Below are 25,867 nucleotides of genomic sequence, written 5' to 3'. Positions count from 1 at the left end.
TTTTATACACTTTGTAATTGTTTATGCTTCTTCTACCCTAACTATTTGACACAATAAATCAACATAACACCATTGGTGAAAAGTTACAGTGACTTAACTAACTTTCTAAATATACTTTGTGCAGCTGTGAAGTTCTCTTCTTATCTTTCTTCAGTTCTTCAGTCCTCTTGGTCTCCCTGGTTACAGACTTGGAGAGAGCTCCTTATCAGCTTCTTCTTTCTTCTCAGCTTCTTCTTGCTCCTTTAGCTAACAGGCCCGCTGTTAGTCCCTTCCACAATTTTGGGAACAAACCCCCCGTGCCGCCTGCCGGTGTAATAAACATACCACTTTCTAACTTTGACTAGTTAGAGAGTCTTTGTCCGTGATTTTCAGTTTGAACGATTCAGGGGCACATTCCTACAAGCACTGACTACCATCCATGAATCAGTATAAAGGTAGAGCTTTGGCCACTTCTCTCTTTCAGCAATGTCCAGGGTCAGCTGAACGGCCTTGAGTTCAGCAAGTTGACTTGATCAACCTTCTCCTTCAGTAGCTTGTGCAACCTGTCGTGTGGGGATCCATACGGCTGCTTTCCACTTCTGGTTCATCCCAATGAGGTGACAGGAACCGTCAGTGAAAAGAGCGTTGCGTGTTTCCTCTGATGGTAGTTGGTTGTATGGTGGAGCTTCTTCAGCACGTGTCACTTGCTCTTGTTCCTCTTCCTCCTTGAGACCAAAGTTTTCACCTTCCAGCCAGTTTGCAATTATCTCTAAAATCCCAGGGCGATTCAGGTTTCCAATACAGGCGTGCTGCATAATGAGAGCAATCTATTTGCTCCATGTAGCACTGGTGGCATGGTGGGTGGAAGGAACCGTTGCTTTGAACATCCACCCCAGCACCAGTAGTCAGGGTGCCAGGAGGAGTTGTGCTTCTGGGCCAATCACTTCCGAGGCAACTTGAACTCCTTCATAGGCAGCCAAGATTTCCTACTCTCTGGGAGTATAGTTGGCTTCAGACCCGCTGTAATTTCAGCTCCAGAATCCCAGTGGTCAGCCTTGAGTCTCCCCAGGCACCTTCTGCCAAAGGCTCCAGAAGAAGCCATTGCTCCCGGCTGCAGAGTAGACCACATTCTTCACCTCTGGTCCTGTCCTGACTGGGCCAAGGGATACCTCATGAGCGATGTCCTGCTTGATCTGGGCAAAAGTTTGTTGCTGCTCAGGGCCCCAGTGGAAATCATTCTTTTTGTGGGTGACCAGGTAGAGAGGGCTCACAATCTGACTGTACTCAGGAATATGCATTCTCCAAAAACCTATGGCGCCTAGGAAAGCTTGTGTTTCCTTCTTGCTGGTTGGTGGAGACATCGTGGTGATCTTGTTGATGACCTCAGTGGGAATCTGATGCCATCAGTCTTGCCACTTCACTCCCAGGAACTGGATCTCTCGGGCAGGTCCCTTGACTTTGCTCTTCTTGATGGTGAAGATGGCTTCTAGTAGAATCTGGATGACCCTTTCTCAAATACTTCTATGACTGTGTTCCCCCACATAATGATGTCATCAATGTACTGCAGGTGTTCTGGAGCCCCACCCTTTTCCAGTGCAGCCTGGACCAGTCCATGGCAGATGGTGGGGCTGTGCTTCCACCTCTGGGGCAGTCAGTTCCAGGTGTACTGCACACCCCTCCAGATGAAAGCAAACTAAGGCCTGCATTCTGTTGCCAGAGGAATGGAGAAAAACGTGTTAGCAATGTCAACAGTGGCACACCACTCTGCTGCCTTGGACTCCAGCTCCTACTGGAGTTTCAGCATGTCCGGCACAGCAGCGCTCAGCAATGGAGTCACTTCATTCAAGTCACGATAGTCCACAGTCAATCTTTATTCTCTGTCAGACTAGCACACAGGCCAGATGAGACTGTTGAAGGGTGAGTGGATTTTTCTGACCACCCCTTGGCTCTCCAGTTCACGGATCATTTTGTGGATGGGGATCACAGCATCCTGATTTGTTCAATACTGCCGGCGGTGCACCATAGAGGTGGCAATTGGTGCTCGCTGCTCTTCGACCTTCAGGAGTTGTCCTAGGTTGAAAAGGAAGTGAGTTTTTCCAGGAGGTTGTAGTCAAATCAATCAGTGCCTGGATTTGAATATTGGCACCTGGTTTGGACACTGAAGGTATGGACTGCCTCTGAAAACACAGGGGGTTAAAAGAGCAGAGAACTCCCAGGAGAACTCTCTTGGTCCCGGTCAGTGAAGGAGGTCTGACCTCCCCTGCCCAGCCATGGGCTGGGTGGGGGAGGGGAAGCCATGAGGCTGGGGTGAGGTAGGCCGGAGCCTTGGGCAGAGGAGGGGGGTGAAGGCTTTGCAAGATGGAAGGGTGGAGGAGCCCTGAGAGGCATCAGGCTCCCCCACCCCCCAGGAGAGAGATATAGGGAGAGAGAGTCAGTGCCTGTGCTGCCTTGAAATTTGATATCATGTGCTGGCAGCACGGCTGGCCAGAAGGAGAATTGGGGGATGCGGCACGAGAAGGTGCCCAGCCGCTGTGGGAGTTCTGGGCAGACAGAGGCGAAGATTTTAACCCTTTTCTTGAATAGTGGAAACCTTACAAATACTGAGCCTCCTGAATCTCAATGAGGAGAGAGAGAGAGATGAAACAGGAGGAAATGGGCAAGTGTGATGAAAGTCGTTGCAAGTGAGAGATGTCAGAAGAGTTGAGAAGAATCCTAGGTGGCAGGAGATGATGGAGTGGCCTTGGGCTGGACTCTTTTTCTGTATGGCCATGGACAGACCCATTTTTCCTGTGACACAGAGACTGCATTTAGGGGGAGGCAATGCCTTGAAGCCAAGAGAGTGCGGTGAAGCAGTGGCATGAACAGAGACAGCTGAGGAGGGTGTGGTGATGCCCTCTGTCTTCAGTGAATAGGAAGATCTCTGTTCACGAGGGGCCTCAGGCGAAGGGGGTGAATTTGGGGGGAACTGGTGTCCCAAAGCTGAGAGACTGTTGCTTTTTTGGAACTGGGCAAAGCATCATTAAAAGGGGAACCCTAGAAGCAGTTCTGGTCCATGTGCAGTAGTGAGAGCACTGAACATGGAAGGAAGGGGTCACAAGGGCAAATGTTCTCTGAGCGGTGCCACGAGTGACATGGAAACACAAGAGGTTTCAACTGTGTTTCCAGGGGAAGCCTATGGTGCAAGGGGGAACTCCTCTCTCCATGATGGACTGAGAGTTGATTATTTGAGGGGTGGTGATGGACTGAAAGTTGATTATCTGAGAGATGTTGACTGGGTGAAAATCTAAGGTTTTATTTCATGCTGTGGAGGAAATTGGGGAGAGGAGGAGGAGGAATGTATTTGGAGGGTTTTCATTCTGAGTTCTATGTCTGTTCCTTTTTAGATATTGTAGTTAATATTTTTTTTTTCTTTATTCCTAAGTTGGAGGCTGCTTTGCTCTATTTCTGATCACATCTCACAGCAGCCAGTGGGGAAAGCATATTTTCATAGGGGCACTGGAATTGTGCCAGTGTCAAACCATGACAGGAGTCCTACTGCAGAAGGGTTTTCTGATAGTCCAGGCAAGGTGTTCTGTAAGAGCCTAAATAAGAGATGCTGGACTCCAGGCGGCTCTTCAAAATGCAGTTTATTACATCCAAGACGTTACAGCAGTCCAGGGTCATGGACGACGGAGCCTGGGCCTCTTATTTGGAAACAATTCTAGTTGGTTTTCGGGGTTTCCTAGCTTTGCAGTAGAGGAACTCCCCTCTCTCTCCTAGATATTGTTAGTTTCATCTGCCTCTCCTACTGCATCAGCAGTTGCTGTAGTCTTCTCCTCCCCCCCCCCTTTCCTCATGGTTTGAGAGGCCGTCCAGGACTGCTCGGAGGGACGCGGTTGCGAGGGTGTGGGTGGAATGGGGGTGGGAGAGGGGCGCGGCAGCAGGGGATTCATGGCAAAGATTTCCACAAGGACTCGGCAAGCGGGGAGAAGTTCCGCTGCTGTTTTGTCACGCTGAGAGATAGCATTATAGAGTTTAACCCCCACAGATTCCCAAAAGTCTCTAGTATAGACGGCTTCAGAGTCAGCATTTGGGATATGAGTTATAGTCCATTTTAAAAGCTCTTTGAGCTCTCGCTTAGGCAAGGTTTTTGGACTTGACTTAATTAAAGCTTTTAAATGCTGATACACATCTCTCCAAGGAACAGACCTATTCTGCCCCATTATTCCCGGTGCTCACCTGCTGTCCAGCTATGCAGCAGGCACTGTACGTAGAGGCTCCGATCCAGGTACTGTCCAGCAGCAACTCCTGTCCGAGCCCCGGTCACCAGGTGCCTGATCCTTGCAGCCATTTCCTACTGAGTTCATTGGGAGGTCTCTTACTGCCAATAAGTGTGAATTTGCCAACTATAACATGGGTGCCACTGTAAGAGCCTAAATGAGAGATTCATGACACCAAGCGGCTCTTCCAAATGCAGTTTGTTACATCCAAGACATTACAGCAGTCCAGGGTCGTGGCCGACAGAGCCTGTGCCTACAGCTGTCAGCTGCATCTGCAGGCAGGCCTGGAGACCCTTAGTTTAGGTTACAAATGCATTATATACTTTTCTTTGCTGAGCATCTTAATACAGTAGAACCAATCTATACCTTAACTTTTATCTATAGCCTATTGTAACGACTATAATTGCCATATTCATGTTACTATTCTCCAATCACTAAAAGTTAGTACATTACAGTTTAAGCTAGAAGTTGTTTTGCAGTTTTCTTGCAGTGGAAAATTCTGAGACCTTTTTTCTACTTGCAACATCTGCTGACTTGTTTGCCTGTGCTATCTTTCTGCTTGGTAAAATCGTCTTGTTTGAGGTGCGTTTATCCTTTGCTCTAAGTCATAAAAATCCCTTCTAACATACCCTTTGCCTCCTTGGTTATCCAGTAAGACTGACTCAGCAATTCTTTTCATCTATATCAAAACTTGCTTCCATCTCTATTCCTTCTTCAGATTCTACTTTCTTGTCAAACTTTCATCCTTCCCAACAGTGTTCTCTTGCTTAATGTTCTCTGCCTCTGCAGCAGCTATGCCAAAAGCCCATCTGAGTCCCTTTGGGTCTCTGTAATAGCCATTCTGGAGGAAGTCTATGCCTAGAATACACAGGGCCTCTGGGCCGGTCACAATAGGATGTTTCTTCCACTCTTTCCCAGTCAGGCTCACCTCGGCTTCCAACAGGGTCAGTTGCTGTGATCCCCCCGTCACCCCAGCAATGGAAACAGGTTCTACCCCCACGTCTCGATGGTATCAGGGTACACTGCGCACCAGTATCAACTAAGGCATCGTGTTTTTGTGGTTCAGATGTGCCAGGCCATCGGATCCAGAGCGTCCAGAAGATCTGGTTTTCCTGTACCTCTCCCTGGCTAGAGGCCAGGCCCTTCTAACCCTGGTTATTATTTCTTTCCTGGACATATATGGTAGAGGTACCTTCAAGGGGATCTGACAGATCATACTCGGCAGCTCGGTCATGGGAGGTTGAGGCTACCTTCACTTTACTGGAATTCCCTCAGTTCGTGTTTCTCTCGTTGAGTTGACGCACCCATGCTGCCAGGACAGAAGTGGGTTTCCCATCCCCACCTTCCCATGTCTTCCCCATGGTCACAGAGAAAGAACCATAGGTCAGCCCGTGGGGTGCACCCTCTCTCTCTAGCTGGCGGATGTTGGGCTCTGACTTTGGGGCCTGTGACTCACACTGCTGCAATACGGGAACTATTCCTCCTCACCTCCTCCCTCACCACCTCCCTCATCTCCTCTTTGAGTTCCTTGACCACAGCAGAGACATGAGCCTGCATCAAGCCATTGATCATACTGTCATAATTTCTAAGCTTGTTGGCAACAAAACCCACTGTCTCTTGGTTGGTATCGGCATTAATTGTTGCAATGAAGGTGGTGTATTGAGATGGCCCTAGATTTGCCAGACTCTACAACATTTGCCCTGTGCACCCGACCTTGTTGGGGTCATTATCATGCTATCCATCCCTCCCAAAGAGTACCTCCAATACTGCCACTTCTCTCAGCTGTTGGATCCCTTCCTCAAGAGTCTTCCAGCGCATTCTATGGTGGTGTTCCTTCATTCTCTCCCTGTGGACAAACCTTTCTCTGACACTTATTAAAAGCCGCTCCCAGAGGGAAAGGGCCCTGGCTCCCTTACAAAAATCTGATTCATATCTGAGTCCTGGTTCAAGGGTCCCAAATTCCTTGCCTTGCCACCATCTAGTTGCATGCCTGTACCCATAAGGTCCCAGACCCCAATTAGCCAGGTTGTATAATCCTCATGTCCCCGTCATACAATGTCTTTGTGCAGATTACGGAGACTTTCATACATCAGGGACTCAGTGATGGTTGCAACCTCTGGCTCCCCTGTGGGTTGTGAGGGCCCTCCCCTATCTGGGTGCTCTTATTTCATTTTAGATATCCTTGTTTCTACAGGGGCAAGTGCTGCTGGCTGTGACTGCCTTTGCAGTTCAGCTTGAACCTGGACAGTTGTAACATCTGTGGGTTTCACTGCTGCACTATTCGACTCTCGCTCTTCAAGGCAGGGGGAGGGCTTCTCACCAGCTGGGGGAATGTACTCCTTCAGCATCTCTTGCATCTCCTTCATCAGACCCCCCACCCAATCTGGGTAGTTTGTATCTGGGGTGGGTGTGGGGTAGGGTCAGGCTCTGGGGCAGCAGTATCCCTAGTCTCTGGTGCCATGTCAGGTTCTGTGGTAGTATCTCTAGTCTCTGGGGTAGCTGTCAGGATGGTTATCTAGGTTAATTTTGCCTTATCTCTGAATGCTAAATAGAACAGGCATATTAGCAACACCAGCCACAGTATGAAATCATTAGCATTTAGAGTGGAACTGAACCCTTCAAAAACTGGTGGGGCAGACCCAAAGAGATGGTTAAAGGGTTGGGAGAAAATTTGCCCCAGTGTCATTTCCTCACAGTAGGTGCCATTATTAAAGTAACTCAAAAAACACAGTTAGTGTGTCATAGCTCTGAATCCATGTGCCTGCTTTCCAGAGGAAGTTAAAGATCCCTGAATTCCTCACCATATTCACCCATAAAACAAACCGAATAACAGCCACAGTAGCCTTAGTTATAGGACTAATGTTTAGATAAGGGCCTGCAAATGAGAGAAATATAGCCATGATCATGTGCCCCCCAAACCAGAGTAGATCACGTGCCCCCCAAACCAGGGTAAGCTGGACCACATGGTGTCACTTAATGAGGTTTCTATATCAGCCCACAAAAATTAGATTACTCAAGAACTGTTATTCCCTTTTTTTGTTTCTATGTCCTCGTGCCCCACATTGGGCACCAAAATCTGTCTTGGTTTGAAAAGACAGGTGTCTGCTAAGGAAGGCAGGAGCCTCCCCTGAACTGGAAAATGTAAACCCTCTCCCTCCAAATTGTTATAAATTTGAAATTAAGGGGGGCTCCCAGGCAAAGATATGGGAGCAGGAATAACAGTTCTTTATTAGGGAAGAAAACAAAAATAAAATAAACAATGCAGTAATACAAAACAACACTGACAGAGTCAGAATACAACCTGACACCCTGTTGGGTGTTATTGTAGTCTTCCTCTGAAGATCCACTGATGGTGTAGATGGGCCTGGTCTTCCTCTGGGAATACAGTGGAAAAGGCAGGTACTCCTCTGAGAATCCAGTGGAAAGACTGTCCTGGTGTCCCAAAATCTCATCTAGTTAGGAATGCTTGGCTCCTCCCTCTGGATGAAGCATCTCACAATGGGATGGTGTAATTTTTATCAGTCATGCAGTGACACTCAATGGCCCATTAACAGATGATATCTCCTAGAGGGAGGATTTGTTGTGGAAGAGATAAAGAAAACTGCTCAGTTAACAGAAGATAACTGCCACACCTCTAACAGATGGTAAATAGAATACACACATTACTTTGCAACCTAGGACAATTGGCATTCGTGAAAGCTAAGCTTCAAAGTAGATGAGGATGTGCCACTTCATCACTGCATTGCCTTTCCACTGCTTGAGTAAGGCAATCTATGAAGGAGGTGAACAGCTCAGATATTCCTTGCTTTACTTCTCTATAAATGCCCTCTGGGATCTCTGTAGGTTGGATTTGCAAAATGGCTTTCCAAGCTGCTTCCTTGATATCTGCAACCACATCTCAAGGCAGGTCTGCAGCTAGATCCTAAGGTTTATCATGAGAAGTCTCCTGCCAATTGGGCTATTGTGAGGTTTCTATTTGGGCCTCCAGCATAAGACTCTATTAATGTAGCGAGAGCTCTTCTCCATTTGACTTCCCATAGCATGCATTGTGAATCTGTTAAAATTGTGGTGGCAATGTATCTGCAGTCATAAGGAACAATAGCCTAATTACAGAAGGTGCCTTTTAATAATTGCTTGAAGTAAGGAGACCCTAAACCACTCTCTTTTATTGCCTGTCTCAATCCTTTAATTGTGTTGTGTGCCAGTGGTATCCATTTGGGATTTGCATTTTGTCTGCCATATTTTATTAGCATGGCCATTAATTGTGTTGATGCCATGTCGAAATCTCCTTCCTTTAATGTTTTTATTCTAATCTCTGCCCACTTGGTAGAATTCGATGGGTCTCTTGAAGGATCTTTTGTCTTATTATTTGAGACAACTTCTGGAATATTAGGAAATAGGACTAATTCTCTGTATTTTGTGGGTTTGTGTCCTGTAAAGATGCTCCTTCTTCAGGCTTCGAAGCTGTATTCATTCCTTCTCCTTCTTTATAAGGAATTGGTAGTTTCATTTGTTGTACATTATTCGAATTGGAGGGTGCAATAATAGAAGCGGCCGGAGGTGGCGCTACAGCAGGAGATTGACGGTCTGGTTGGTCACAAAATGGCGTCGGCGGAAGTACGTAGGCATTGTTGGCGGCAGTACCCTGGGCGCCGCCATTTTGCCGTACGGAAGATGTGTGCCAGGCGCCGCCATTTTACTGCACGGCAGAAGGGTGGAGGACGCCGCCATTTTCTGAAAAGGACAGATCCTGTGCACAATCTCTAAGCTGAAAGAAAAGGTCACTGAGGAATTCCCGTGGTACCGCGCCACGGTATGTGACGGACTTGGTTAAGGGAGAAGCCATCGGCGCTGACGAAATGCCTGACGGCAGCCAGGGACCCGGGAAGAACGCCGGTGCGGCTGTGCGGTCTGTCGGTGTGTTAGAGAGAGCGGGCAGGGAAGGAAGACTTCACGCCTGTGCTATGGGCATTAGAGAGCCACTGTTTGTGATTTCTGCGTCTGTGTTTGCAACCCCCGGTCTCCGGAATCGGATCCGTGTTCCCGTTCTCTCGTTTCGAGCGGTCCCTGTTCTCCTGCAACCTCCGTCTCTCCCTGGCCTGTCCCCGCCGGGCTCTGCGAACTTGCTGAAAGCAAAGTCGTGTTTGTTACGTTTTAAAACTGCGGCGGAACCGCTGGGTCCGTCCCACCAGCACCAGGTGCCATCCCGCCTGCACCGGGTTGCGCCACTTCCTTATTTTGCGCTGTTTGCGTACGTTGATCCATCTGTTCAGTTCCTGGCTGCGCAGATTGCGTATCTTGCGAACTTTTCGCAGTTTCAAAGTCCTGCGCGCTGGGAGCGGTCCGCCCCCTCTCGGGCTGGTCCCCAGTAATTCAGGGGGTCCCCTGTCTCTGGGGATCGTCTCCGCAGGGTTAGGATGTCCCCTGGGGGAGCTGTGGTGAGCGATTCCTCAGGCTCTGCCGACGCTGATAGAGTGGGAGTAAGGGGGGTTACCCCTCCCGCCCCTTTTGGCTGCGCGGGCCGCACGGTCTGAGATTGCGGGTTTTGTAAGGCACTTATTATTTCTCTAGCCTCTTCTGCATGCTTCTGTGCATTGCACCTGCTGGCTATGACCTCATAGACCACCCTACACGCTGGAAGAAGTTTTGCTGCTGCTGTGTTTTTAAGCGTAGCAGCGTTGTATAGTCTTAGATTCACAGAGTCCCAGAGAAAAAGATCTTTTAATTGGTCTCTTGGGACAGTCATTGGATGTTCCCTGAAGTGAAAAATGCGTATTATATGATTGGCTTTTCACAAATATTAAAATTAATATTATTTGTGTTATGTTAGAAAGTTATGCTGTATTCACTCTCTTAAGTAGTGTGTTAAATATAGTTTTAGGTTATAACATAATGTTAAAATAGAAACTATACAATGTGAGATATTTTTTTAACTAGCTATGAGATAATCAAGAAATTCTTCGCACAGAGATAACAGCAACAAGCCCCAAGAAAAGAAATATTGCCTCCTTATCGGAAAAGACAAACTTTCTTCCATCTCCTTTTCGTCTTTGAGGCACCAACAGGATTAAGGAGGATAAGTTGACAATAACCAGAGAACACCCTTTGTTTGAAAAGAATTTATGCATCATGTATGAGATATATGAATATTCAACAGGCTATTGCTTTTAAGGGTTGATCCTTTGTTAATGTGTGTGTTTTCGGGGGTTAATTGCCCTAGGAAAGCATCCCATTGTCCTTTATTGTCCTAACTCTGATTGTCCCAATTCTTATTGCTCTAATTTGTATTACTATTTTTATAACCATTTTATTACTATTAAACTTCTAAAATTTTAAAACAAGTGATTGGCGTTTTTCACACCTGACCATTGAGTCTAGGAGATCTCAGGCGTTTCTTTGCGATCTAGACATTACGTTTCCCATTATCTCTCTATTGGGTTAACCCTGAAGTATATAAAGTGTACCTGACTTCTTGCCATCACTTTCTGCTCCTCAGTACCCTGTTCTGTGATCATCCTGTGTTATAAATGAAAAATGAAAAATAGCCAATTTTAATTAAAAAATTAAAAATAAAATTTATTACGCAACCGTAATACAGCCCCGACTGCCACCAGTCAAATCGGCCAGCATAACACCCCCGGTTCGTGATTACGGATGAACGTGAGAAATGGACCTGTTAGTACCAAATCCCCACGTCCACACCGACTGTCCCCAGTCCATGGTTCTTATACGTTTTATTTTGCCCGCGGCAGAGATCCTTTGTTTCTTGTTCGAAGTTTTCATATTAATGTTTGGTTTTTTCTTCGGCTCAAGCTGCACAAAGCTTTCGTCCAGGAATTGAGCGATGTGCTTCCCTGATTCCCGGAATCGGGCATTCAGTCTGCAGGTGCTGATGGCCCTGGTTATCTCAGATGTCCATCTTGTCTGGCCATCATCTCTTGGGTGTCCCTGGGAGCTCCCGTGCAGCTGAGGCTCCTTTCGAATGCAAATGTCGCGGTGTCCAGCTGCTGTGGTTTTGTGGTTTCACCATCCCGCTTAGGTTTTTCCCATCCTGAGGAAAAGGGATTCTCCCCCACCCCCTCCACAGTTTATTTTATACACATATATTTTTATACATCATTTATTTCCATGAATTACTAACTATATTCTTAACAATTCCCCCCCCCCCCTTTTTTATAAACTTTTTCATTCGTGGAGTTTTCTAAAAATAAACCTACGTGCTTTATTTTTAGCCTTTTAACTTTTGCTGACTCTATGTACATCTAATTGATTTTCTCCTATTTTGATCATCCTGTGGTATTCTCTGATATTCTCTGAGATCTGACCCGTTACTCTCCATCTGTTTTTCAAATTGTGTTAATGCCTTGGCTGCCCATTTATGTGATGGATCTTCCTCCAGCTTCATAATCTTTGAAACTGGGTTACCTTTTGCTGCAAGTTCTGGGTCTATGGGCATAGCTGCGACTTGCATTCTTTGCACTACTGAGTGTATCAGCCCGATAAAGCAGGGAATTAAACAGGGTAAAAAGATAACTCCAGCTACCGAACAAAGAATAAAGAATATTAGTTTCTTCCACCAAGCTCCATTGAACAGGTTGTTTCACTAGGAAGTATTCAGGATTGAGTTCTACTTCTGGATGGGTACGTGGGCAACCCTTTTTATTTCGGCAGCAAGACTTCGGATCGTCTCTCCGTAATCGTCAATTTCAATGCAGCACTCGGACTCACTGAATTTTCCACATACACTTCCTTCTTTGGCTAATAGGTAATCCAGCGTTATCCTATTTTGATAAACAAACACTCTCATCTGGGAGTGCTGCCGAGACAGTAACTCCAGGGCATCTGAGGTGTGGTTAGACACAATTTCCACCACTGCCTGGAGTCTGATCAAACGGTTTAAAAGATAAATTGGGTAGCAGTAACCCCAGCTACCATCCTGGGCCCAGGTAGCGGGCCCATAATATTCAATAATACGTTCGGCAGGCCATTCTTCCTCCCCCCATTTTTGACTACTTTCAAAGATTGGGAACTTCTTCTTTATTTCTCTTCTCTGACGGTTTAGGGTTTCATATAGAGGTGTCCCTAGTGAGCTGCTCTCTGATCGGGGTAAAGTAAAGAAAGCCGGTCTGATTATTTCCAGTGTGCATGACCCCTTCCATTTCTCAGGCAACTCACTATATGCTTTTTTCTCGCAAATCTAGTAGATCTCATTTGGAGCTTTCCAACTTTTTATCTCACTCGGTTTATCCTAAAAATCTCTTAATCCTCCTAAGGATTGGAAAGGATTAGCCCCAGGCTTTTTATTCTAACATAACTTCAATTTTTCACTCTATTCACATTGATTTTTTTTTTTCTAGACTCTAATACCCTGAGGGAGGTTTAGGTTGCCACTTCTGGCCTTTGTTATCAGTATCTAAAGTTAAAGTGGCAAGGCATGGCGTATAACCAATTGTCTTTGTATATTTTTTTCCTTCTCTGCTTATACAGATAGTTTTAATTACTCGCTTATCTAATATCTATCCCTCCAGTCATTGTAATATTTTAGAAATTTTGGTATTATTCCATTTTAGTAATTGCTCTGGGGTTAACCCTTCTCCTTTCCATGGCTATTTTTTGGCCGATTTTAATCCTTTACATATCTAACAGTTTGACAGACCCAATTCTGTAGCAATTTCTTGCATGAGATTTATGAATAAGTTTTTATCTGATGCAGGCAGACCGAGCTCATTGTATTGTTTCTCTAGCTGGTCATATTATTCACTTAAAGTTCTCAACTTTTCTTGCTCAATTCGGCGTTTTCTCATCTCTGATTCTTGCTTCTTTAATTCTTGAGCGACCTGTTGAATTTTACTTTCAGGGTCCACTTCTTTGTTTCGGGAAAAGCAAAAGGCTTTATCATATTGGAGGCGGGTTCGGTCATCATGGTCCTCAAGTATACCAATGATAACTGGGTCCCTTCCTAAAGGGATCTTATTCTCATATTTAAGGTTCTTTCTAACCCAATATGTTTTTTTTTTCCCATTGTACATATTCCTAATTGTTTGTCTTCATAACACAACTGATTCACTTGATAATATCTTACAAAAATTGATTCTATTTTCCCCCCAGTCTATACAGTACGGTTGCATTTATCACACACCGGAATTTTAACAGGTTCTATCTCTCGCTTGTGTCTTAGATGGATTAACTTACCCATTCTGGACGCTCCTCCTTGCGAGATGCAGATTTCCTCTCCCTTTTTTATACAAGCTCCGTATCGAGTGCCTTTGAGCCAGCAGCACCTGCTCACCGTGCCTCCGGCGCAGTTTTGAGAGGTGTGGTTAGGTGAAGCCTCCGCTTCAGCCCGACCGTCCTCAGTGCAAGTCTTACAGATTTGGTTGGGGTTCCACCGATCTAAACTGCTTTGGTTTTCTGCGTATGCGTTAGTACTGAGACACATGACTAGACTCAGGCTCATCAGGGTTACTCTGACTAACATTCCTCTGCCCCCACTCGCGCCCACTGGGTTGCCACCAGCGGCGGGGAGAACCATCTTCTTGGCAGCAGGAAGTAGTCTCGCGGAGATCATAACTAGCCCGGGCTGCGTACCTTCGTTGAAATACTCCCCACCGGCTGAGTCTAACTGGCCGAGTACTGCAGGGTACTTTGTTCTCTCTCCGGCACTCGATGGCTAGAATTTTGGGCTCGATATTGAAGCTTTCCTCCCAGTCCGTTTTGGAATATTCTGAACTACAATATGGAATCTGCTTTGATCACTTGCAGTTCTGTGAGGAACGTCAAGAATAGGTTAGTCACGCGTACTTCGTGATTATAGCAATATTCGCACAAACCCTTGGGTCTCACCCCCCCTATCTGTGGCAGAGAGAATAGGGAAGGCGATCAGAAGATCTCGAGCTGTCACGGAAACCCGATAGGGCCCCTCTCTCCCCTGACTCCCAGAGATAAGGGATAGCCACAGGAAAAGAGGCCAAGAATGTAACCCCTCCTAACACGGCCTCTACCCAGTTTCCTCACTAACCATAAAAGGCAAAAGTTAGACCCCAGAAAGTAGAAGGAGAACCAAGGGTATATATACCGAGGAGAAAACCAATAAAGTGCTCTTGGACCATCTATCATATTGATGTCTGCGTGTCCTTGGCCCGAACGGCCCAAAGGGAGAGGGTCGTCGTGCTGCGCCCCATGGAACCAGGTCGTCACGCCTTAATCTTAAGGCAACAAGTGGTGCCGAAACCCGGGAAAAAAGAGAAGAAACAGAACCTGGGATCGGGAGTCTCCTGGACAGGGCCAGCAGCTGCGGGGGGTCCTGGACCCCACCAAAGCGAAGAGGGACGCCTCTGGGACCGCCATAGCCTCGTGGAAGTTGTGGCCTGAGTCGTGAGTTATTTTAATTTACAGTGGGGTATTAGATGTGACTTCAAGCACTTTCAGCTTGCTATTAATAGGCTCCAAGAGCTAGGGACGATAAATCGTCCCATAGACATATTAAATTCGGAGGTGTGGGAGAGATGTACGATCGCTTTAGCCGAAGATCTGAAGGTTACAGGCAGTGGGAAATGCCTTAAGGCGTGGGCTAAAGCAGAGGAAGCTTTAAAAAAGGCTTCAGAACAGCAGGAGGCATGAGAAGCAGCGGAGACCATGCTGTTAGCAACTCCAAAAATCGGGAGCGTGGCTGCGACCCAAACTGCCCCTGGAAACAGCCCGGAGGGGGGGGGGGAGCGCGCGGGAGGCGGGCGTTCCCCGCCCGAACCCGCGCGCGGACGCGAGCCCGGGTCGCGACCACCCGGCGCCCCGGGGGGACCCCTCGACCCCTCCGCAGTGCCCGCAGGACTCCCCAACCCCGCAGCCCACCTTGCGGGACCCCTTGAACCCCCCGCGGAGTGCGCCCGACCCCAGCCCGCACGAGGAGCCCGCCAAAATCGCGGAGCCGCCGCCCCCCCCCTCCCCCCACCGCAAACCGCCGATTCGGGGACGCTGACGGCGGAACAGCGCGCGCGTTCGTTCTGGGAAGGTTTAACGGCGGACGCGCGCCGCGCGGAGAGTATCGCGGCCGCGGGGTCCGGCGGCGCCGTGCCGGCGGCGGCCGGGGGACCCGGCGCCGCGGCGCCGGCGGCGGGCGCGGTGTCCGGCGGCGGCGCGCCGCCGGCGAACGGGACGCCCGGCGCCGGAGCCGCGCCGCCGGTGAGCGGGACGCCCAACGCCGCCGCGCCGCAGCCACAGCCGCCGCCGCCGCCGTATGGGTTTGAAAATGGCGCGGGCCACGCGGGAGAGGGGCGGGGCCAGCCGCCCAGCGGCGGGAACGGCACGGAACCGAGAATGAACACTACCGCGCATGCGCGGGGCGGCGCGGAGGGGCGGACACCCGAACGGGAGCCGCGCCCAGCGGCGCCACCGTATAAGGGGGAGACCCCGCCCCGCAGGGGGCAGGAAACACACGGGGGGCGAGAGTGGCGCCCCTCCCAAGAGGCGGAGCGACACCGCCCACGCGGGGAGGAGCGGGGCCGCTCCAGAGGGGAGGAGCGAGAGCGACGCCGCTCCCGAGGGGAGGCGCGACTCCACCTCCGAGGGGAGGAGCGGGGGCGGAGCCGCAGGAAAACGCGGAGCAAAGCGGAAGTGTACTGGCATTCAACTTCCGTCAGTTCAACCGAGCTTACCTAGTCTGACTGTGACTCGGAAGCCGAGAGAGCAGAATTAACGCGGTTTCAAGCGAAACCGAATAAAGCTTTAAATAAAACCGGAAAGCAAACACAACATAAGCTCACAGACTGGGCCAAAATAAAGATAGCATGTGCAGACTGGGTGGATATGGCCAGCGTTCATGCTTACCCAGTCAGAGTTACAGGGGCCCAGGGAAATCAGCAGCGAACGTATACACCAGTAAATGTAAAAGAGGTTCAGACAATAGCGAAAGCAATTTCAGAAAAAGGGATCAACTCAGCAGTGGTTACTACTTTAATAGACGGGCTTTTTAGCAATGACGATTTACTTCCCTTCGATATTAGACAAATCGCTCGTATGATCTTTGATGCGGCGGGTATGATTGTATTTAAGCAAGAATGGGCAAACCATTGCTCAACAGCTTTAGCCCAGGCATCAGGCGAGGGGCAACAACTTCATGGCTCGAGTTTAGCCAGGTTGCTAGGGAAGCATGACGACGTAGCTACACCACAGCAGCAAGCAGCACAGCTACGGGCTGAGGAGGTCAGAGCAACAACTAGGGCAGCCAGACAGGCTATAAAGACAGCCTCTGGGGTGGTAACCAGACCAGCACCTTGGTCTACCATCCAACAGGGAGAGAGTGAAAGCTTCACACATTTCATAGACCGGCTGAAAACAGCCCTGGATTCCTCCACAATACCCGTAACAGCCATAGAATCAGTGGTGACCGACTGCCTTCGCCAGCAGTGTAATTCAGTCACCAAAGAGATCCTGCGTTCCCTGCCAGCCGGAACCAACCTGGCTGGAATGATAAAACACGTGGTAAGGGAGGAACAGCTGACACCTATTCAGGCAGCTGTCAATACCCTAACCAGTGTTATGGCTTGCTTTAAATGTGGCCAGGCAGGCCATGTCGCAGCAAGCTGTCCTCACCCGACACAACCTCCTCTAGCAGCACCATCGCTCCAGACACGCACAGGGGAGATTTGCTGGAGCTGTGGGAGGAAGGGTCACATGGCCAGGGATTGCAGGTCTAGGCCCCGGGGAAACGGGAGAGGGAGGAGCCACATGGGCCATATTCGGCCTCCCCCCACAATGAATACGAGACGGCCCACCTATGCCAATCCCCGGGGGGGCAGGGGACCCTCTTACCCTATGCCATCACAGGGAGCAGTCAGTACCACACCCCTGCCAGCAATACAATGGCAGAGCTGCCCAGCACCACCAGCGGTACTTTCGCATCCGCCACAGCCGCAAACCACGCCGATGCCGCAGGGCCAGCAGGGGGTGCCCCAGAGCGGGGCCCCTGGGTGGCCTTGGCCATGAAAATAGGGAAGGAGCCTTCAAAGGTGTGGGGGGCATGCCGCCTTTATAACAGCCTAGACCCCCACGTCATAGGGCTTCAGTTTTGGGCGGACACGGGGTCAGATTGCACGGTTTTTCCCCTAGCAAGTTGGCCCAGACATTGGCAATTTAAAGAAGTCCCACCAGTGAACGGAGTGGGGGGACAATCCCGAGCATGGAAGAGCACCCAGCTGGTAGCTATAACGCTTCACACAAAAAGAGGGCCAGAAAAAGCAGTAGCAGTCTATCCATACATCCTGCAGAATTCTCCACCCCTGTCGGGAAGGGACGTCCTTGCTATGTTAGGAGTCAGGATCACAAATTTATAATGAGGGCCACTGCCATACACCCAGCGCTGCCAATCAAAATAACTTGGAAATCATCAGACCCCATATGGGTCGAGCAGTGGCCCCTATCTGAGCCTCGAGTGGCAGCCTTATTAGAATTGGTCGATCGTGAGTTACAAAAGGGTCACATAGATCCGACCACTAGCCCATGGAATACCCCTGTATTCGTGATCCCCAAAAGGTCAGGGGAAGGGTACCGCCTCATCCACGACCTAAGAGAAGTGAATAAGACAATTCAACCCAAGGGTCCAGTTCAGACCCTGATACCCGCAAACTCAGCCATACCCGAGGGACAGCCATGCGCAGTGCTGGACATCAAAGACTGTTTCTTTTCCATACCCTTGCACCCTGAGGACAAAGAACGATTCGCCTTTTCCGTTGTGTTTCCGAATGGTAAGCGGCCAAATCTGCGCTTCCAGTGGAGAGTGCTACCACAAGGTTTAGTGGACAGTCCGACTATATGCCAGATCTCCGTGGACAAAGCGCTGATGCCAGTTCGACACTCCTGTCCCACCGCAACCATCATTCAATACATGGACGACATCCTGATCGCAGCTCCATCAACGAGCCAGGTGGATCACCTGGTGTCCACAGTTACAGAAACCCTGCAAGCCAACGGTTTCGAGATCGCAACCGCAAAGATCAAGAAAGGACCCTGCGTGACATTCCTAGGAGTAGGGATCACAAGCTCCTACGTGACCCCTCCAAGGGTGAGAGTGAACCGAGACGTCAAGACGCTACACGACGTCCAGCGCCTGGTAGGATCACTGCAGTGGCTTCGCAACATCATCCTGGTTCCTCCGGAGGTCATGGACCCTTTATACAACCTCCTGAAAGGGAAGCAGCCCTGGGAACCAAAGGAGCTGACACCGCAAGCAAAGAGCTCCCTCGACTTCATCGAACACCAGATGTCCACTGGCACACTTGCCAGGTGGAACCCAGCTATGCCCCTGGACTTGTACGTCCACTTCACGCCGAAAGGAGGAGTGGCAGCATTGGCCCAAGGACCTACCGAGAAGTCCCGACCGATCCAATGGGTGGTCCTCGGAAGACCAGCTCGAGCGTTCTCCCCAGGAACGGAATACATCGCGAACCTCATCATAAAAGGCAGAAAACTCGCCCTGAAACACCTAGGAACAGAGCCAACAAGGATCCACCTTCCGCTCCGCAAGCAACTGGCAACGGAATCGACAATATCGGAGCACCTAGCCCTTGCACTCACCGGCTTCGGAGGAGAAATCTCCTACTCCGCCAAGCCACCTTGGACTCAGCTGCTGACCATCGTCGACATAGACATGCCACCGAAGGTCAGAGACAGACCGCAGCCAGGACCAACAGTCTTCACAGACGCTTCCTCCACGACCTCGACCGCAACGGCAGTGTGGCAGGCAGGAGAGCAATGGCATTGCATCAAAGCGTGTGACCCAACACTGTCAGTGCAGCAACTGGAGGCAGCAGCAGTAGCCTTGGCGTGCGGACTCTTCCGAGAGGAACACCTCAATATCGTGACAGACTCCATATACGTGGCAAGACTCTGCCTAGCCATGGCAGAACCGGGGGTGTCAACATCAGCAGCAGCCCAAATGCTGGAAGAAGCGCTCTCCTCACGACAGGGCACCATATCCATCATACACATCAACAGCCACAACCCAGTCAAGGGTTACTTCCAGATCGGCAACGACAAAGCGGACGCCGCAGCGAAAGGAGTTTGGACGTTGCAGGAAGCGCGTCAGCTGCACGACTCGCTTCACATCGGGGCAAAAGCACTGGCAAAGACATGCGGAATCTCGACAGCGGACGCGAAACACGTAGTGGCGACCTGTCCTCATTGCCAGAAGTCACCACTGTGGACCAGCGGGGTCAATCCAAGAGGCCTCAAGCCCTCAGAAATCTGGCAATCAGACTTTACCGTGTGCCACCTGATGAAGCCAAGAGCGTGGCTAGCAGTGACAGTAGACACCTTCAGCGGAACGATAGTAGCCACGCAGCACCTCAAAACGGACTCAAAGGCCATGATTCAGCACTGGCTGACAGCCATGGCATGGCTCGGTGTCCCCAAACAAATCAAAACAGATAACGGGTCGAATTTCACTTCCAAGCAGGCGCAAGAATTCGCCAAAAAATGGGGTATCACCCTGGTACAAGGTATCCCTTACAACAGTACCGGGCAGGCAATAGTAGAGCGGGCAAATCAGACCCTAAAAACCAGAATAGAGCTGTTGGCAAAAGCAGACGGCTTTGCCAACTCCATTCCCCCAGGAGGGCAGGCACGCATACTGGCAACAGCTTTGTTAGCGCTCAATTTCCCAGGGGGGACGAGACAAACAGTCCCGTCCAAAAACATTGGACCACTCGAATGCAGGAGGAGGGTCCACGAGTAATAATAAGGAACGAGCTAGGCGAATGGGAACGGGGTTGGAGGTTAATGCTCACGGGACGAGGGTACGCAGCAGTCAAAAAAGACGGAGAAATCAGGTGGTGTCCACTTAAATCGATCAAACCAGATCTCCAAAAGGATCAGGGTGACGCTAATGAGAATGGCGAGTCTCTGTTTGCAGGACATGATCGAGGGACGTCCGCGAGACGTGCACACTCGCGTTCCGGAGGAGAGAGACAGACCACCGAGCCGCCAGACAGCACCCGAAGGACCGGCACCGGCGAGATCCAGTCATCAAGGGTATCTCTGGGTAATGTTGCTGCTGGGGCTAGTTGCCAGGGGGCAAGCCAGCTCACAGTACTATCCCCATCAGCCATTCAGGTGGGTCATACGGCACCTCACCAATGACAAGGTGCTCAGACACGTCATTACACCAGACGCCCCATCCTTCATACTTCGCATTACAGACCTGTTCCCGGGACGACCAAAGCCAGACCCTCATTCCCCATACGCCAAAAACACATACCTATCCTATTGGTGCCCAGCCTCAAACCCCGGAAAAAGTTACTGTAATCGCCTGGGGTGGGGATATTGCGGACACTACGGTTGCAAAACAATAGTCACAGACACCAGACCGACAGGGCCGGGGTGGGACCCACAAGAACCCGACAGATTCTTACAGTTCACTTGGGCGCCAAAAGGCTGCAAAACACCACTCTTCCATCACGAAAGCACCTATCGAAACAGTCACAAACTCCCAAAAATCCGGAAATGTATTAGGTACAACATGACAGTCTTGCAGCCCAGAGACCCCAGTTGGGCCTTCGGAAAAATGTGGACAGTAGTCCTTCACGGGACAAACGAGTGGGTAAACGTGCAGATTATCAGGCTCATACCGTCAGTACCCCGAGCAGTCGGACCGAACAAGGCAATCAAAAGCGCGCAGAAAGGGAAAAACACGACCTACCCCAAAACCTTACCTACAAGGGTCACGAATACCCAGACAAGCCTAGCGAGAACCATTCAGACAAATCGCTTAGCAGAGTCAGATTCGGACCCAATCCTTCGCATGTTAGAAGCTACCTTCCTATCCCTAAACGAATCCAACCCTAACCTAACCAATTCCTGTTGGCTATGCTACAATGTCAAACCACCCTTTTACGAAGGAGTCGCCTTAGATACCCCTTTCACATATTCCTCAGCAGACGCCCCTCACCAATGCAGATGGGACACTCCCCGCAAAGGAATCACCCTGAGTCAGGTCACGGGGAGGGGGAGATGCGTTGGAAATGCAGCCCTAGCTAGGCGGGAAGGCAACGTGTGCACCAAAGTAGTCAAACCCGACAGGAGAAAAAAGTGGGTAGTCCCATCCGCATTGGGCATGTGGGTTTGCCAAAGATCCGGAGTGAGTCCCTGTGTGTTCCTAGACAAATTCAATGACTCAACAGACTTCTGTGTCCAAGTCTTGATCGTTCCCAGGATCCTGTATCACTCAGACGAGGAGGTGTACCAACTCCTCAGAGAACCCAGCCGACTCCACAAGAGAGAAATAATAACAGGCATAACAATCGCAATGTTGCTCGGCCTAGGAGCAGCAGGAACAGCAACGGGAGTCACGGCCTTGGCGACCCATCACCAAAGTTTGTCCCAGCTGCAGAGGACCGTCGACGAGGATCTGCAGAGAATAGAAAAATCCATATCCTTTCTAGAGAAATCAGTTTCCTCACTTTCAGAGGTGGTCCTGCAGAACAGGCGGGGACTGGACCTCCTACTCATGCAACAAGGAGGCCTGTGTGCCGCCTTGAAGGAGGAATGCTGTTTCTACGCAGACCACACAGGAGTCGTCAGAGACTCCATGGCAGAACTCCGAAACAGACTGGCTCAGAGACAGAGAGACAGAGACGACCAACAAAGCTGGTTCGAATCCTGGTTCAATCAATCACCATGGCTAACCACTCTAATTTCTTCCCTAATAGGTCCGTTAGCAATCCTGCTTCTAGCCGTCACCTTCGGACCATGCCTACTGAACAAGCTAGTCTCATTCATCCGGACCCGCTTGGAACGGACCAACATCCTGCTCTTAGGCAGACATCCGATGCTGTGAATTCAACAGGGAGTTCAACAGGGAACGCTGCCGGACGCAAGAACCCGAGAGAGAACTTGCCAGGCAGAAAAACTAACTCAGGAACCCCAAATCCCCTTTCCTTGTCAAGCGACAACCTTAGATACCTCATATCAGCATGTAGACGACTACCTCATCCATTTGTGGGAGAAGGGGGGGGAGATGTGGCAGAGAGAATAGGGACAGGCGATCGGAAGATTTCGGGCTGTCACGGAAACCTGATAGGGCCTCTCTCCCCTGACTCCCAGAGATAAGGATAGCTGCAGGACAAGAGGCCAAGAATGTTGTAACCCCCCCTAACACGGCCTCCACCCAGTTTCCTTACTAACCATATAAGGCAAAAGTCAGACCCCGGAAGGTAAGAAGGACCACGGGTATATATACTGAGGAGAAAACCAATAAAGGGCTTTTGGACCGTCTATCACATTGATGTCTGCGTGTCCTTAGCCCGAACGGCCCAAAAGCATTGGGCCGTCGTGCTGCGCCCCATGGAACCAGGTCGTCACACCTTAATCTTAAGGCAACACCTATCACAATGAGCTACCTACCATATTTTACAATAGAAACACCTAAACGTTACAAATGGGTGACAAGGGCAATTAGACTTTTGGCATTCTATCCAGTCGATTTCAGTCATTAGCGTGGTCTGCGCAGGGTTAGTTTTAGATTTCCAGGGGGAGAGATGACTTCCTACTCCGGTGTGTCCTTCTGGGGTTTTACTCGTTTAACCCGTGATGCGTGTGTCCACCCCTTTTCAGCGGTTCATACTGCTGTATCTGTAGTCAAAAGAACAAGAAAAGGTCCTTCCCAATGAGGGGATAATGGTATGTTCTTCCAGGATCAGGATCTCCGGGAGGGACAGGGTGAATGGAAAAACCCACAGGAGTCCTTTGCATTATAATCCCTTGCCTTCTCAGCTCTTGCAAGTTTTTGTTAATAGCTATCAAGTATGGTCTTATTTGTCCGTCCTCGATCTTGGGGTGCCCTACTGGCATCCCATGTTCATAGGGCATCCTATATAGCATTTCAAAAGGCGATATCCCCGTATCTGAATTTGGCAGGGTCCTGACATTTAGCAGAGCTAGGGGAAGGCATTTAACCCAGGACATTTTGGTTTCTAATATTAATTTTGTTAATTGCGCTTTAAGGGTCTGTTTCATTTGTTCAACCTGACCCGAACTTTGTGGATGCTAAGGGGTGTGATACTCCCAGCGAATTCCCAAGGCTTCTGCTGTCTCCTTTATTACCCTAGAGGTAAAATGTGTATCTTGATCTGAGTTGATGTATTTTACCAATCTGTATCTTGGTACAATTTCTTCTAAGAGTATTTTAGATACTACGTGAGCGGTTGCCCGGGAACTTGGAAATGCTTCTACCCAGTGTGTTAATTTATCTACAATTACCAAGAGGCACCGGTATCTTCCTACTTTTGGCAGATCGGTGAAGTCAACCTGGACCTTCTCAAAGGGTCGGTATGCCACCGGGCAGCTTCTCATGGCAGTTTGCTTTGTTCGGGTTTTATTTATTTGTTGACATATCATACACCCCTGTACCTCTTGCTTTGCTAATTTATATATGCCTTTGCACCCAAAGAATTTTAGGAACTGGTCGGCTAAGGCCCGGGTTCCTCAGTGGGTCTGTGCATGTAATCTTTTTTAAATTTTCCTGGTGTATTCTTTAGAGACTAATTCCCTGCCGTCAGGCACTTTCCACTTACTTCCTTCGAACTCCCCACCCAACCTTTTAAATTTATCAATCTCTTTTTCAGAAGGGCGGGGGGGAAATTCCTGAGTTTCACCTTCACAAACCTCCGGAGTACTTACCTGTAAGAGTGCTGCGTGCTTTGCCTTTTGGTCCGCTAGATTGTTACCCCGTGTTTTAAATTGGGTCCCTGTCTGGTGCCCTTTCACGTGTACTATAGCAATTGTTTCGGGTTCTCTGATAGCAGCTAAAATTTGTTTTATTAACTCTTCATGTACTAGCTCCTTTCCCTTGGTGCTAATCAACCTCTTTTCTTCTCAGATTTTTCCGAATGTGTGAACTACCCTGAAGGCGTACTTAGAATTAGTGTAAATTGTTCTCTTTTTACCTCTTTATCTTAGAAGTGCCCTCAGCACAGCATATAATTCACAAGTTTGGGCTGACCACCCTGCATTTAAGGGTCCTGATTCTACAGTTTCCCCAGTTACTCCATCTATAATAGTGTACATCGTCTTTCGCTTCCTTTCTATAACCCTTGCTGACCCATCCACAAACCATTTTTCCTCTATTTCCAGTTCCACCTCTTCTAAATCAGGTCTGATTTTTGTTTGCAGCTGGACAATCTCAGCACAATCATGGGTGGGGATGCCCGAGGCTTCTCCATATAGGAACTGGGCAGGGTTTTGGGCTGTTGTGGTCTTCAGTTCCAAATCGTGAGAGTGAATTAAAATAGCCTCGTATTTCAGGAGCCGTGCATCGGTGAGCCATTTTTCTGCTTTTTGTTGTAAAATATTTCTTACATTATGAGGAGAATAAACTTCTAAAGGAGCCCTGAAAGTTATCTTTTTGGCTTCCTCTACCAGCATGGCCGTGGCTACTATAGCTTGGAGGCATGTGGGCCACCCCCTGCTGACAGGGTCTAACAGTTGTGATACATAGCCCACCGGCTTCTTTGATCTTGCTCAATTTTGAGTTAGCACCCCATATGCAGTATGGTTGTTTACATCTACAAACAATTGAAAGGGTCTTTTTATATCGGGCAAGCTTAACACTGGAGCCATTATAAGTGCCTCCTTTAATTTTTTAAAGCTCTGTTCATCTTGTTCACCCCACTTGGGCTTTTCAGTAGTCAATTTCTCATAAAGGAATTTAACTTTTTCGCTATATCCCTCTATCTACTGTTGACAAAATCCCAAAAGCCCCAAGATTAGTCTTACTTCTTGCTTTGATTGAGGTGAGGGCAGGGAGATAATCCCTGCAATTCTTTCCGGATCTAGCTTCTTCTTCCTCCTTACTAGCCAGTGACCCAGATATTTTACCTTGGGCTCCGTGAACTGGAGTTTAGTTTTTGATACCTTTAAACTTTGATCTCCCAGGAAATTCAACAGGGCAATGGTGGTTGCCCTTACTCTTTCTTTCTCGGGTCCTGCTATTAATAAATCATCTACATATTGTAGTAATTTAGTCCCTTTTACTGGGACGAATTCACTTAAAAGCTGCTCGAGGGCCTGACCAAACAGGTTGGGCGAGTCTACAAATCCTTGGGGCAGGGAGGTCCACCGGAGCTGCTGTTTGCGGTTTGTCTCCGGATCCTCCCACTGGAAGGCAAAGTAATTACAGCTTTCCTCTGCTAGAGGGCATGTCTAAAAAGCATCTTTTAAATCAATTACACTGTACTAGATATCTTCTGGTGAAACATTATTCAGCAGGGTATATGGGTTGGGGACCGTGGGGAATAAGGTTTTGGTTCTTTGGTTCACTGCTCTGAGGTCTTGCACAAGGCGATAACTCCCGTCTGGCTTCCGGACTGCCAGGATGGGAGTATTGTGCCTTGACATACACGGCTCCAAAGTCTCTTTCCTAATAAGATCTTTTATTATTGGTTTTAGACCCCACCGACCCTCTAGAGGGATCGGGTATTGTTTTATCCTGATGGGGTCCTTGGGTTTCTCTACCTCTATGCATATAGGTTCCATTTCTAATTTCCCCGCTTCCCCCCCGTATGCCATACCCAAGGGTTAATTTCTCCCTCATCTTCCAATGTCAGTTTATACAGGCTTACCATAAACTGGGATTCCCGTGC

The sequence above is a fragment of the Passer domesticus genome, chromosome W, assembly GCF_036417665.1.
Source record: "Passer domesticus isolate bPasDom1 chromosome W, bPasDom1.hap1, whole genome shotgun sequence".
Taxonomy (NCBI): Eukaryota; Metazoa; Chordata; class Aves; order Passeriformes; family Passeridae; genus Passer; species Passer domesticus.
Note: the sequence above shows the minus strand (reverse complement) of the source record.